The following is a 15,544-nucleotide window of genomic DNA, read 5'->3' on the forward strand; positions in this document are numbered from 1 at the left end:
TCAAAAAAATCCCAAGGATAAAAATAACTTAGTCTTTTCAAGTCACTAGTTAGAACTCAACTGAAATGAGTTCAAAAACTCACTTAAAACACCTCAAACAACCCCTTGGCTCAGATGCTAGAAAAAAGCCTAGAAAATTCCAAAATAAAGTCTCGCCCCTAAAAAATATCTACTAAGTCATAAACACCCCTATGACTCACTCTAAACTGCCCATGAAACACTCCAACTGGTCATAAAGACTTCTCAACTGACAAGACAAAGTCAAAATCGACCTCCAAACTCCTATATACCCTCCACATGTTTTGAAACTGATTCAAGTGTTTGGTAAACATATAACAACATCTTTATACTTTAGGCTTTACATCCCATGACACATCATCTTTGACTTAAAGGAGATCATATCAAGAAGATGAGGAAGCATATAGCATAAAATAACAAATGGGGCTAAAGGTCTGCATCTAAAGATAATAAAAATATAAGATAGTTTATAAACACTATCATATACTCTTACTTTACATATAAACATGCAAACATTATACTGTTAAACAAAAACCTAAACCCGAAATGTTTATAACCCCCCCATGGAATACTTTGGGGAAAATAAATAAAACCCCATGAAAACCCACTTGGACTTGAAAAAACTTAAAAAACCATGTAAAAGGAAATAAGGCCATTAACAAAACTAAAAGTTGTTCATTTTGGACCTTCAAACTTTCTAGGGAGGATAGAAAGAGAAGAATGTTACTACGTTACGGGTTTGTTGGAAACTTTTTGGTGTTTGGCTGCCATTGATGAAGCTTTCTATATTGTGCCTAGATCCTTTCCTTCATTTCTTTATTCAATTTCTGGAAAAAACATTGAGGATACTTCCCCTGTAAGGTTTCTTATTGTGAAAAACATTTTGAATCTCTGCTATCCAGCTACCATTGATGATAGAATCACTTGGACACTTTGTTTTCTCATCTTGTAAGTATGATAAAGCATTTTTATGAGACCGTAACTTCTTAAATGCTAAGAGTGTATGGAAAGGCACTAACTTTCTCTTCTTCAAATATATATTTTGTAGCTTCTTGCCTTCACAGAGTTGTACCTTGATGTAAATTTATTAGCACCACTAGTAAGTATAGAAACTGGAACTCTTTCATGGTGTCATTTCTTGAAAATTTCATGGGTTTATACTTTTTGTTGATATTCCATGTAAGCTTGACTTTTTGTAGAAATGATATGCTGCAAATTTCTTCATACCTTATAGCTAGATAATGGGTTACTTTTCCCAACAGATTCAGTCCCTTTGCTTAATTAAGAGGGCACAACATATCACTTCTCCTTTGTCTCTTATTGTAGTGCCTGCCCCTAGCTTGCATTTCTATTATCATTGGTGAACTCTTTTAGGCCAATTTATGTTTGATGTTTAGTAGCATTACTTTCAGATTATCAAATATTGTTTTACATCCAATTGATTATATGATGAGATTACTTGATACTCTATATTCCATGTATGTATGATGATTATCACAGTGTTTGCAGTTATTGTTGACGATTAGTTAGATGGTCATTGTATGTATTTTCTTATGGATACTTACCCCATACTTGCATGTGTATGGTGTGTGTGTTTGTTTTCTTTATGTATGGCATTTCTGATGTGGTTAAGGAAGGGATTCATAGTCACCTGCTAGTCGGGATCTACACAATGCACCACTTCCTACCATTGCCTATTTAGCTTAGAATATTGTGTATGTACATGCATGGATTTTATGCAGGTTGCAGGTACCAAGTATCGACTTCCCTGAATTGCCAGGATGAGCGTACCCTATCACATTATCTCAATGGTAAGAGAGGGGAGATAAATTCTTAAGTCCAAATCCCAACCCTTTAAGCCATTTTTCCTAATTGAAAATTAGGACAAGTATCTGAGTTGTGTACCCTTTGAATTCATCGAATGATGGTAATTCATGATTATAACCCTTTAATTTGAGTTTTGTATGTGTTTTGTTATGATGGGTTTTCGTATTTTACTTTATGAGTCTTTGGTGTATCTTCTATTTATTAATTCTAATTAAAAGATTTAATTAATGATTTAATTAAATGAAAAATTAATATGACATTTTGATATTTAATTATATTTAATTAATTAAGAAATTAATTAAATAAGAGAATTAAATTTGAAGATAAAAGTTACAAGGATAAATTTAGAACGTGATAATATTTATTTAATTTAACAACAATATATATTTAGAGTTCATTTTTAAATAAATGCTAAATAACATTATTATTTAAGTTAATAAATATTTTATCAATTAAGTTTCGAAAATAATTTAAAAAGTGAAAATATAGTTATTTAATAAAAGTTTTAAGTTCACATGATGTGTGCATGTGATTAAAATAAAAGAAATTAATTTAAAAAGATAAAACATGTGAATTTAATAAAGATATTTCTAATAAAATGCATGCATGAGATTTAAAAGTTAATAAATTGATTAAAAAGAAGTCAAGTGGAAAATGAGATAAAGTTATTTAATAATTCATTTCATGTGCATGAGAATATAAAAGATAAGATAAATAAAAGGTTAATTTTGAGTTAAGGGTTGTGAGCAAGGAGTTCTCCTGGGTGAATGCAGATCAGTGCCCCAATTTAAGGAGAGAACTCTTTAACACAATAGAAGGGTTCATTTTTTAGAGAGGAATTTTTGGACGTGAATTTTGGGGAGCAAATTGGGAAGCGAGTTTTGGAAGGGAATTTTGGGGAAAGTTTTCTGAGAGAAGATTTTGGATAGAAGCGAATTCTCTCATAATCTTCGGGTGGTTGCGTATTAGCATTAGGTTTAGGTAGGGTCTTGTGTTTTGGATCATTAATTATTACACAAATTTTCCTCCATTGTCTTCTTCATGCTTGTGGATTATGAATTTGAATTTCTCTATGATGAATACTTAAACATTTCAATGTTGTAAATTGTAGAATGTTAGTCAATGTCTTCTGCATGCGTAGAGATTGGAAAAGTAATCAGAAAACCCTCATTTTGTAGATTAAAGAATTTAGTAATCGTTCGGGAAGGGTTTAAAATTTTTTTAAAAAATTATATTAGAAATTTGTATGGTTAAACGTATTTTTCCTATCAGTCTAAATTTGTAAATATTACCAAATATGTATATGTATATACATATATACATATATATATATATACATATATACATATATATATATATACATATATACATATATATATATATAACAAATATATATTAATTAATTATTATTGGGGAAGAGGGTTATTGTTTTGTTATAATTTAAAATGAATTCAATTATTTAAAAATGTATTTTAAAATATATATATACATAAAATTAATGTTAAAAGAAATTATTAACATTGTAAATTGCATTTACTAATAAATTTTTATATTTTAAAAAAAATAATATTAAATATGATTGGGGAGGGATTACACCCCTCCCCCCCCCCCCCAACTTACCTTTTTACATTGGCGGCTCATTGCCTGTGAAATCGCAGTGCGCAGTACCTGCGATGGAGTTAGTAAAAGAGGTCGCATGACTGGTATGCCGACAGTTTATAAACATTGGAAATATATTAATATTTATTTGTATAATGTTTTAAACATTATTTTAAATTATTAATATTTGATAATAGATATGTTTATATTAATTTTTAATTATTATTTTTAATTAATAATGCTTTATTAACAAGTTTAATATTATTGATAATTTTTATTAATAATATTATTAACAGTTTTTAATATATAATATTAATATTAGCTAATAATATTTTATTAATAAGTGTTATAATGTAAACTTCATTATTATTTAATAATATTGATAAATTTTATCATTATTTATTAATTCAAATAATAATGTATTTAATTATAGTTAAATTTTAATTAATAAAATTATTGATAATTTTATTAATTATTAATAACTAATAATTGTTGAAATATTAATATAAGTATTTAGTTGGATAATCATTAATTAATTTAATTAAAAATTAGTTTAATTAAATTTAAATAATGATTAATATAGTTAAATGAAATTGTATATTAATTTTAATATTATTTTTAATAATATTGTTTAGATCAAAATTATTCATTTATTTCAATAAGTTGAATAAATAACTTGCCTTTAGATCATCTTAAAAAAAATGATTTAAATCAAGTTGGATAATTGGACTTTTATTTAGATATGGGACATGGGTTAAACTATATGGATTGAGATGTACCTCTTTAAATTTGAAAATTCACACTGAAATGAAAATTGGAACTTTACTGTGAACTATGATACTATGATGTTTTCCATGTATTGTCTATGTTTCTTTTGGGATTTTGGGGTTGACCTAGTTTGACCAGTTTAGGTTGTTACCAGAGGCCCGGGGGTTATATGATTGTGATGCTATGTTGTTTTATTCTCGATCTTTCTAAACCCAACCATGGTGATGTGTTGATATGCTCTATGATGGATGTATTTACTATTTGTTATTGCTTTTCAGTTTCCTTGCGTGAAGCTGAGGTGTATGTCTATGAGATACTTGACTTAACCATTTTTGAGTCATTGATCAGTTATATTTGATTTGCCTTCCAGTCACTTTGAGAGGACTGGAGTGTTTGCTTTGATTATGATGATGTCATGTTGTCACATGTTTGACTTGACCATTTTGGAGTCTTTGATCAGTATTGTGATTTATCATCGATGCCTTCAGTTGCTGATAGAGAACTATTGTGATTATTATGATTAATCTTTTGATGTTTTTCAATCGCTTGTAAAGGGTTGAGGTGATTTTGTGATTTGTGATTTCATGAGCCTAGGGTAGGTTATTTATGTGTAGTGTTGGGAAGTGGCTTGCAATGGGGGACGGGGGCCCTAAGTGGCTCTATGAATGACTCATTGTAAGTTATTTTTAATAAGTGATAACTTTTACACTAAATGGTGATTAAAATGAACCTAATAAGATAATTGTATGTTCTCTCCCATGCCTCAAGTGTTAGTACAGATTGGGATGGGGTAGAGAGAATTTTTGGTTACGGCCTTGTATTCCATGGTATGCCTCGTTAGTACGAGAGGATACTAATGGCTGCAGGATCATTGGGGACCCAAAATTCCTATGGGATTGCTTGGGTAACTTCCAATGTGATTTGTGCAAAGACACTTTCCTGCTTGCATAGTAGGTTTCCTACGTGTCTTGTGTGCATCTAGGTCTAGATGTCGATCTATGTGTTGGAACCCTTGAGTTAGATTACCTTTAGGATTTCTTGGACTTAGAGAGTATTTGTGTTATGTGATTTGATATCATGTTTTGGACTTGAGACTATCTCCTTAGCATGTTGGGAGTGGGCCATTTAGGTTCCACGTGGTCAGGTGATAGTGCTTTTTCACTCTTACCATTGAGATTTGTTTGTAGTCACCATTGCTAGAGCTTCTTGGGATTCTTGTTTATCATGATTAGGTGATGTTATTTATTGATGCATTTACTTATATTGATGGTTAGCATGATTAGATTTCTTTATGCATATGTTGTAGTATGTTTAGGAGTGATGTCCCTAATTACTATAGTACCGATGATCTTATCAGTGACTTGGGATGTTACGTGTAGGGGATGGCTAGGGCCCACAATGGTCTAATGATGCTATTGATGGTTGGGAGGAATCACACACTTAGTTAGTTATGTTTTATGATGGATAGTTGTATTTTATGTTGGGTGTTTATATCTTTTATGATGGATGGATGTATCATGTATGGTAGATGGTTTCATTTATTTTATTGTACTTGTACCATGGATCCGAAGAGGATGATGTATTTCTACTTCTACTAATGTATATTCTTTTAGCCTTTCATACTCTGTGACATGTACAGTGGATGATTGGGTATTCCAAATTAATTTGCTAAGAGGCATTCGGAACAAATGTATATTATGGACATTGGATTTTCTATTTATTCTTTCATGCGGTTGTGGTAGTTGTTAGACTTAGAATTAATTAAATTTAAATGTGACTCAATGTCTTGGGATCCTTAAGGAATGTAACCTGTTATGTATGTTTATAGTTGATTGTATGTTATTGCTTTCACTACTATGTGTTTTATGTGAATGGTTTATCTTTCATGTTTTGAAAAAAAATGTTTAGAAAACTTAGTAAAATGTTAGGTTAATTCTTTTGGATTCCTTGGAGGGGCATTACACTTGTTCATGGCATCTTTTCCTTTTGGGTATTCATATTGCAAGGGTTTTCTACAAATTTGGTAGATTTTCTGCACAACTTTGACAAGGATTTCAATTGCAGATATTCTCCTTTTTTCTCCTCTATTGTTACATCAACCTTAGATTTGAAAGTTGAAATTCTCTCACAGAATTGTAGATGATGCTCGTTGATATGGGTTCTCTTGTAAAGTTTTAATGGGTTTCCAAAGAACCCCATTTTGTTTATTGTTTCATCTCAAACCCTTGCTTAGAGATTTTCAACTGTAGATATTGTTGTTGCTTATAGATGTTGTCCTATAGAAAAAGCCTTCTTGTTGATGATACACTAATTTTTCCTAGAATATTCATTAGCATGGATACTTGTAAACATATTTGGGTTTCTCTATCAACAACAAAGACATATATCTCAGAGAATTGTTGTTATGAACATTCTACTCATTTCACATTGTACAAATTGCTTGCATTTATGCATTCTTTCATTACTTTTGAGATCACGTATACCCTTCTATAGCTTGGGTGTTACAAAATATCATACCCATATATGTCAATTTTTTGTCATTTACTGATCATTGCTTGTAGGGTTTCTACATAAAAATGCAGTCTAGAAGTCATACCCGAATTGGGTATAGCAAAAACATGAAGTTACTTGAATATTTTCCTTTCAGCTTGCTTAATGACGTGACTTCTACATTCTGGGTTTTCATGCAATTCTTCAATAGAGATGTTTGTAGCTATAGGTATATCTGGTAAAAAAGAACACACTCAGGCTCTTTTCTCAAATAGGAATCCAAGGAGCCTAGTTGTTTGTATTATTTATGTTTATTTTCTAAAACCATGACCATTTCTTTGATTGGTTTTTCCTAATTCCATTTCCAGCAAATGATGTGTTGTTAAGAGTCATTTATCATTCGTAATATGTTCATTAGAAGTTGGCATGAAATTCTTAGGCTACTTAACTACTTAAAAGAGGTTTGATATTCATTATTTTCCTCTACTGAATAGATAGAATAGAATCTTGACTTTCCATTCGATGCACACCATAGATATAATTGGTATTTTATGCTCATCATGGACCATTATTGTGTTGCTAATATGCTTTTCCTCTTAGCAGATTTGGCATCCCATGAGAAACCTTTCACCATTCCTTTCTTAGCCATGTTCGTCCAGTTCATAGAACTATCCTATAGATGCAAGGGTAAAAGCACAAAGCTTTGTCACCATTTGTGATATCTTGTATCGTTTTGGCCGAAACCCTTTTGACTATAACAGTTTCGACCGTAACAACTCCGATCGTACACACATGGCAGTTTTGCGCGCCTACGTGGCGCGTACCATTTTGGCCAAAACCCGTTCGGCCGAAAGGGTTCTGGTCGAAACCTCGAGGCGGTATAAAAACCGTTGCAAACCTCTAGTGGCTATCATTGTTACTGTTGTGGTTCTTGGATGTTTGGAGAGCGGGTTAAGGGTTTTGGCCGTAACTGGTTAGTGGTTTTTTCCTCCCCATTTTTAAATAGTTTTTAAATGTATTTTTTGATTAATAGATGTTAATCGTACTTAAAATAGTTGTTTTTGATGTATTTTGTGAGTAAAATGCTTAAAATTGTTTATTTTTTAATATGTTTAAGTTACTTTAATTATTTTAGAATGGTATTTAAATTAATTTATTAGCAAAAATGTAGTTAAACATGAGATAAAAACGTAGAAAAACATTAATTAAAAGTGTAGAAAAATATTAAGTTAAAATATAGAAAAATATTAGGAAAAACATTAGGTTAAAATATAGAAAAACATTAGTTAAAAGTGTAGAAAAACATTAGGTTAAAATATAGAAAAACATTAGGAAAAACATTAGGTTAAAATTTAGAAAAACATTAGGAAAAACATTAGGTTAAAATATAGAAAAATATTAGGTTATGAGGTAAACATGTAGAAAAATATTAGTAAAAAATGTAGCAAACCTTTAGGGAACATTATTCAGTTTCTAACATAACCTGATGGATCTAGAGGTGAAACAATAATATCTTATGGTGAAATTAATTTTGACATTAAATACACCTTCTAACATAACTTTATATTAACTACAATCATAACCCATACCACATTCTAACCATAACATAGGTCCTCTACTAACTGAATGATCATTTTAACAACTAGTTATTGTTAGGTAATAATGAGTCTTACATTACCAAACAACACATTAAGATCACTTATGTCAACTGCATTTTTCAATACGTTATCCATACATGTGTGTCTTAAGGGGACATGGGAGTCGTAATAGGTCATACTATTTTTTATAGGTTCTAATAAGTCTTAATATATATTATTAGGATATAATAGGTCTTATTAGGTAATGATGATTCTTTACCAAATGACACATAACGAACTCATGATACATTTCTAGGTATTTTTATCCATATATATGTTAAGGGGACCTAGGGACTCCTACTAGGTCATTACGTCTGTTATAGGTTGCAATAGGTATTCATATGTTTACTAGCACATAATAGGTATTGTCAGGTAATAATGAGTCTTACATTACCAAACAACACATTAAGATCACTTATGTCAACTGCGTTTTTCAATATGTTATCCATACATGTGTGTCTTAAGGGGACATAGGAGTCGTAATAGGTCATACTATTTTTTATAGGTTCTAATAAGTATTAATATGTATTATTAGGATATAATAGGTCTTATTAGGTAATGATGATTCTTACATTACCAAATGACACATAACGACCTCATGATACATTTCTAGGTATTTTTATCCATATATATGTTAAGGGGACCTAGGGACTCTTACTAGGTCATTACGTCTATTATAGGTTGTAATAGGTATTCATATGTTTACTAGCACATAATAGACTGACCTTACTATCAACCTTAATAAAACTATATCCCATTTACTTTATTAACATTCTTAACTCTAATTCAAACTACTAAATTAATTCATGAGTTCTAAATTGTAAACTAACATTTGCTAACTAAACTCATTTACTTATCTAGTAACAAATTTTTCTATCCCTATGTCCTAACTCTCATCTACACTCCCCATAATCATCAAAGCATTTACATCAAAATTTAGATTTTAGTCAAGAATTATATTTTTTTATTGCATGTATGTACATGTGTACACTTAGTTATCATTTAATCAAGAAATTTTATTTTATTTTTATTGCATATACATGTACATGTACAAATATTTATTTTTCACATTTGCATGAGCACGTTACAATGTACATTAGATATGGTCTCTAAGATAATTTTTTTAAAAATACATATGTATGTTACATGATTGTTCATTTAGCACCATACATTTAATGTTGTGTATTTATATGTACATGTGTTTCAAATTAAATTTAACTTTTAATTATTTTAATTTAAATAGACTTGTATGTTTATATTTGTATATATATGCATGTGCAGATCTCTAGATATTTATCACTCAAATTGTAGCTTCACATTCATATTCTCATATTTATTTTCATATATACATTATGGCATCCAATTCTGGGGATCGTGCTCCTGCATCCTCAGGGGATGCTAGTGTTTGTGGTGGGGGTCAGAGTACTGAGTCTAGTATAGCACGTAGATCGACCTCCACCCATGATAGACAACAGTTATTTAAAGATACAGTGGCGAGATTATCTCGTGCTATGCAAGTTTTGGATACCTCGCTTTCCTCTTCTACCACCCTCCCTAATAGGGAGAAGGTCATAGCGATGTGAGAGGAGTTATTTCATATGATTCAGATAGTTGAATCATACAACCCTTTTGATGATATGAGCATTGAGACCTTTTATTCTTCTTTATCTCACAGTGTCACTGGCACTGTGAAGTACACACAGATTGACACTAAAGTTTCCATCGGCATGGTGAAAACCATGTTTCCATCTTATGCAGATCGTCGCAAAGTCAAAGGCTACTCTGCGATGAAGTGTACTGATCCACTCATGGCACCATTGATGTATCCTCGTTGGTTGGCTACTCATCATAGATGGCCACAGAAGAATGAGTTCCCCCTATATTTTTGCAAACAATTGTTTGCAAAATTTCATTTACACTATGATGTTGACTATACAAATTATCCAGGGCATGTTGGACAGGGTCGGGGGAGACTTTCTGACAGATTTAGACCCGCGGACACTCCTCCGCCCGTTAACAAACGGGTAATGGTGGGTCCAAACCTTTTGGTTATGTCGAGAGGTCCACAGATGTCTACTGCAGGTGAGAGTGTTCCTGATGACACAATTAGGACATAGATTTTTTCGAGCATCGCCACCATCGCCACAAAGTTACACGAGATTTCTTCTAATCGATGTAGTCAATATATGCTACGATCTTGAGGTACTGCTCCCATAGCTGCATCATCTAACACACTTGTTGATGATGATTATGGAGTTGTCGACATACCTTCTCCTGTAGACATTTCTGCAGTCTTAGAGGTGGATGCATTGCATCATTTGGCATCATATTTAGCATATGATCTTTTAGATTCATATCAAGCATTATCTACACTCTCAGGGATTCCACTTCATGACATGAGCTCTCAGATTAGACATATTTTGTCACATACATCAGTCCCAAAAGATTCACAGAGGCAGGAGGATATTCCTGCACCTTCTACTACTCCTACTGCTACACAGGCCCAGGCTACAGTACGAGCCCCAGCTACTTAGGACCCTACAACACCCCCCCCCCCCCCCTACTCAGGATCTCAATGGCACTATATAGCCTAGTCTATTTACTTCCATGCTTTCAGATCAGGGTCGCACTATTGACTTGGATGCTAATACTATTTTTTCATTACATGATTCAGATATCAGTCAGATCGGCAGAGCATTACATAATGCTACGGTAGATATCTCTATATGTTTAGATTTATTTTTATTATAGTAAATAATATGTCTATATGTTTAAACTAATGTATATGTGTGTTTTTGTGTATGTGTTATAGGGTTTGAGTGATAATATGTTACGTTTTGCTTATCTGTAGACACCGACAGATCCTACACGTCACGAGTCCCAGGTATGTTACAATATATATATATATATATATATATATATATATATATATTTGATTTATATACATGTAGATCTTGATATAATTTGTCTATACACATAATTAAATGGTTCACTTGTTATCATTTGACATAGGGTTCAGATGCAGCTGATAGACCCTTTTGGGGACAAGGCCCAGGATCAGGAGGGGGGATGTAGCTGATTAGATCATATGTGGCCTTTTATTTTATTACACACATGTTATGTCTAGATACATATTTATATGGACAGTTTGATGTTTTATATGTTATTTCCATATGCATACATTTTATATCCAGACACTTTGATGTCTTATATGTTATTTTCAGATACATGGTTTATATGGACACTTTGATGTTTTATATGTTATTTCTAGATACGTGTTTATATCATGGACACTGAATGATGTTTTATATGTTATTTCCAGATACATGTTTATATGGAGATTTTGATGTTTTATATATGTTATTTCCAGACATTTGATCTACATGATCTATTTTTATACATTTGATATGGGTACATTATATTCTCCAGATATATGCACATGTATGTTATTGATCTTTTAATATAGACGTCTATTTTATTGATCTTTTGATGTCTTCATCTTTTATGTAACTTATGTATGTGTTATGCACATGTTTCTATATGTTATTCATATTTTCAATATTCAAGCTTACATGTATATGTATAGTTATTCATCTTAATGCCTTAATCTAAGTGTAATTAACTATATAATTTTAATGGTCAATGTACATAACAATATAACATATATTTAATGACATGTCTTAATTAACTGTATAATTAACTATATTTAGTCTAATTATATTTAATGTAGATCATGTATTAACTATATTTAATGACATGCCTTAATTAACTATAATTAACTATATTTAACCTAATTAACTATAACTAACTATATTTAATCCTATTAACTATATTTAATCTAATTATATTTAATGTCTTACTAATTAACTCTATTTAATGACATGCCTTAATTAACTATATTTAATCTAATTAACTATAACTAACTATATTTAATCTAATTAACTATATTTAATCTAATTATATTCAATGTCTTAATAATTAACTCTATTTAATGACTTAATTAACTCTATTTAATGACATGCCTTAATTAACTATAATTAACTATATTTAACCTTTAAATGAACTATATTTAATCTAATTATATTTAATATCTTAATAATTAACTCTATTTAATGACTTAATTAACTGTATTTAATGACATACATTCTTAATTAACTATAATTAACAACATTTAATTAATAAAATATAATGTACATGTAATATGTAACATAGTTCATATAACATATACATGTAAGAACATAACGATTATATACAAACATAAAGAATGTATCATATAAGAACATATAAAGATTATATGTACATACAAATACATACAAATACTAAAAAGGTTGTCTTAAGGGGAGGTCCTAAGAGACCTCGTATTAAATGAGATATCCATGTCGAATTTAAATAAAAATAACAATACATGTCTAATTTTGCATATGCAAGATAAATGATCCAATGTACAAAAATTTATAAAAAAAATATCCTATCGATATTAAATATGAAAGTATAAGAGCTATACAGGCATAACTCAACTAGAGCTCCACAATAAGTACATAGGTAAACTAGAGCTCCACAAACAATGTATTGTTAGGATCCTCTCTACTTTTTATTATCTCTAGAAGTTTTACATGTTCTTCAATAGGCAATTTCCACTTTTGATTTCCATGACATCCTTTTCTTTGTACTACTTCAAATTGTAATTTGGTTGCTATAACATGGTTACTGTAGTGTAAAACCTTTTCTCTAGGCTTGTATTCAATAAATTCAATATCACTACCAATTACCCTTGTTTGTTGATAATATGTTCCTTCAATAACAACTGATCCAATTGGATATGATTGTTCATTAGCATCTATAGTTCCTTCTAGCAACTTGTGTTTTGCTTTTGTGCATCTTAAAAGATAATAGTCCACATTTTTCGCATTATCTGGTAAGGCTTGAACTGCAAAATTATCTCCTGCATGTATATAAAAAGATAAATATAAATGAATTTTAAAACAAATATACATGTATATTAATTTATATATATGTATATATGCACACAAACCTGCCACAACTAAATCAAAAATGCGCTCATAATCAGCTGAATATACAGGATCATGAATGTCAATGTCAATGTCAACATCTTCAAAAGGAGGCTTTCTAACTATCTCCTTCAAATCCCAATGTGAAACATATCCATTCCCAATATTTTCACATGCACTCACTACATTGTCCTTAATGCAGTCATCGCAAAAACATGTTTTCTCTCTTACTTTAAGTACTAGAGGTTTATGGTTTCCTGTAGTCATCACTTGATGTAAACTTCTAATTCCAGGAATCATTTGACAATTGTAAGGATTAGATCGATGTATATCTGTTACAAATACAAAAACTAATTGTCATATTTCAAAATAAATATTTAATTAAAAACTCAACTTGATTTGAAAAAGACATTAAAAATAAATATAACTTAGTTCACCTTTCACCTCCCAAAAGTAACGCTTATTATATTCAGTATCTCGAGTAGCAAAATGAACTTTGCACCATTCAACAATTTGATTTGTGTTCTCTATCCTATTCCCTGTATGTACATACAATATGCATGTATATATCAAATTTAAAATATATGCTATTAGAGTATTAAACACGTACATTTTAAAAATGCATATATTTACCTGCAAGTTCATGTTGTCGAAGCACACGTTTTATACATGCTCCTGCTCCATCATGCTCCCCTTTTCCGTGTCCACTTTCAAAGAAATTCCATAAAAACTTAACATTGGTTCTAGCATGTTGCATTGCTAACCAATTAAATGCTTTTGCAGATTTGAATTGTCCTGTGAACGTGAAACATGATAAGTATCTACAATTATCCAAGTACATATATCAAATAGAAATAGACATGTCCAAATAAATATAAGTTAAAATAAAGTTAAATAAATGTGTAACTATTTCGTGTATACTAACCTGCACATCCATTAGACCAAATCCAGTGCTCTGAAACATTTATTCCATGATTTTTGAGATCTTCAGAGAACATTGCAAAACAATGAGCCACATAACTCCTGTCATGAACTTTATCATCACTAATATAGAAATGAACCTCTTTGATGATGATGTGTTCATTTTCATCCAATCTTTCTATCTGATCCACCTCAAATTGTGCATGTCTATAGGTCACTTGCACAAATATTGCAACTTGTTCAGAATGATAATATTGGCTTTGGAGCTCTATATGAGGTGCAAATGTATAATTCTCAGAAAAATCTACAATTGAAAGTATACAACCAGGTGGAAAATAATTTTTGGAATCACGAAATTGTTTAGCTTGCCATCGTGCACCATGACAATGTTGGATATGTGGATATATCAATGGACGGAACTTGGCCATGAACTCATCATAATGCAATTCACTCTCCTTCAATACAATTTTTCTGGATTCATCCCCTCTATTATTTTGGTATGTCTCATATTCATATCTCATCCATGAAACTGGTGTGGATTCATTAATATTCTCAACTTGCATAATTTCAAAAAATTTGTGTAAATCTGCACAATCTTCACACTAATTTTTTATGCATTGCACTTTGAATTCATCTGAATCTTCTAATTTATCACATAATATGGACCTCACAAATTGTGTTGTACTGCTAGGGATGACCAAATTAGGATCAAGTATTGCCATAACTTTTTTAAATGATTGCAAGTGTAGACCAAATTCAACATGATTTCTACAACAACAAGTTTCTCGCATCTTATTTATGCGTACAAAGGAAGGACGTAAACTCTCAAACATTCTCTGACATATTTTGACATTTGAAAATTCTTATTTGAATGCTTCAAAAATTTCACTTTGAGTTATATCTATGAAATGTTTTGGATGTTCAATTTTGGCCCTTGTTCCTTGATCTTTAATTTGTATAGTATCATGCCTATTGGAAGAAACACGAGAATGTGTGGTCCAAAATTCAATAACTTGTCTTTTTACTTCTTCAGAAATCTTGTCTTTTCGAGGAACTCTACAAATATTCACCCAGTTATTCTCAATGTTATCATCTAGCATATTTCTCCTCTTGATATATCTCTGGACAGTTCTTCTAGATATATGTAGTACATCAAAAATTGCACGTACCTATTTTCTATGTGTCAATTTTCTACTAGATATAGTAGTCATCAATGCTCTACGTGCATTACTCAAATCACCTCCTCGAGTTGTGTTGTCAATTTTGTTATAAGAA

Source organism: Cupressus sempervirens, chromosome 4 (assembly GCF_028749045.1).
Source record: "Cupressus sempervirens isolate cs-2001-9-10 chromosome 4, ASM2874904v1, whole genome shotgun sequence".
Classification (NCBI taxonomy): domain Eukaryota; kingdom Viridiplantae; phylum Streptophyta; class Pinopsida; order Cupressales; family Cupressaceae; genus Cupressus; species Cupressus sempervirens.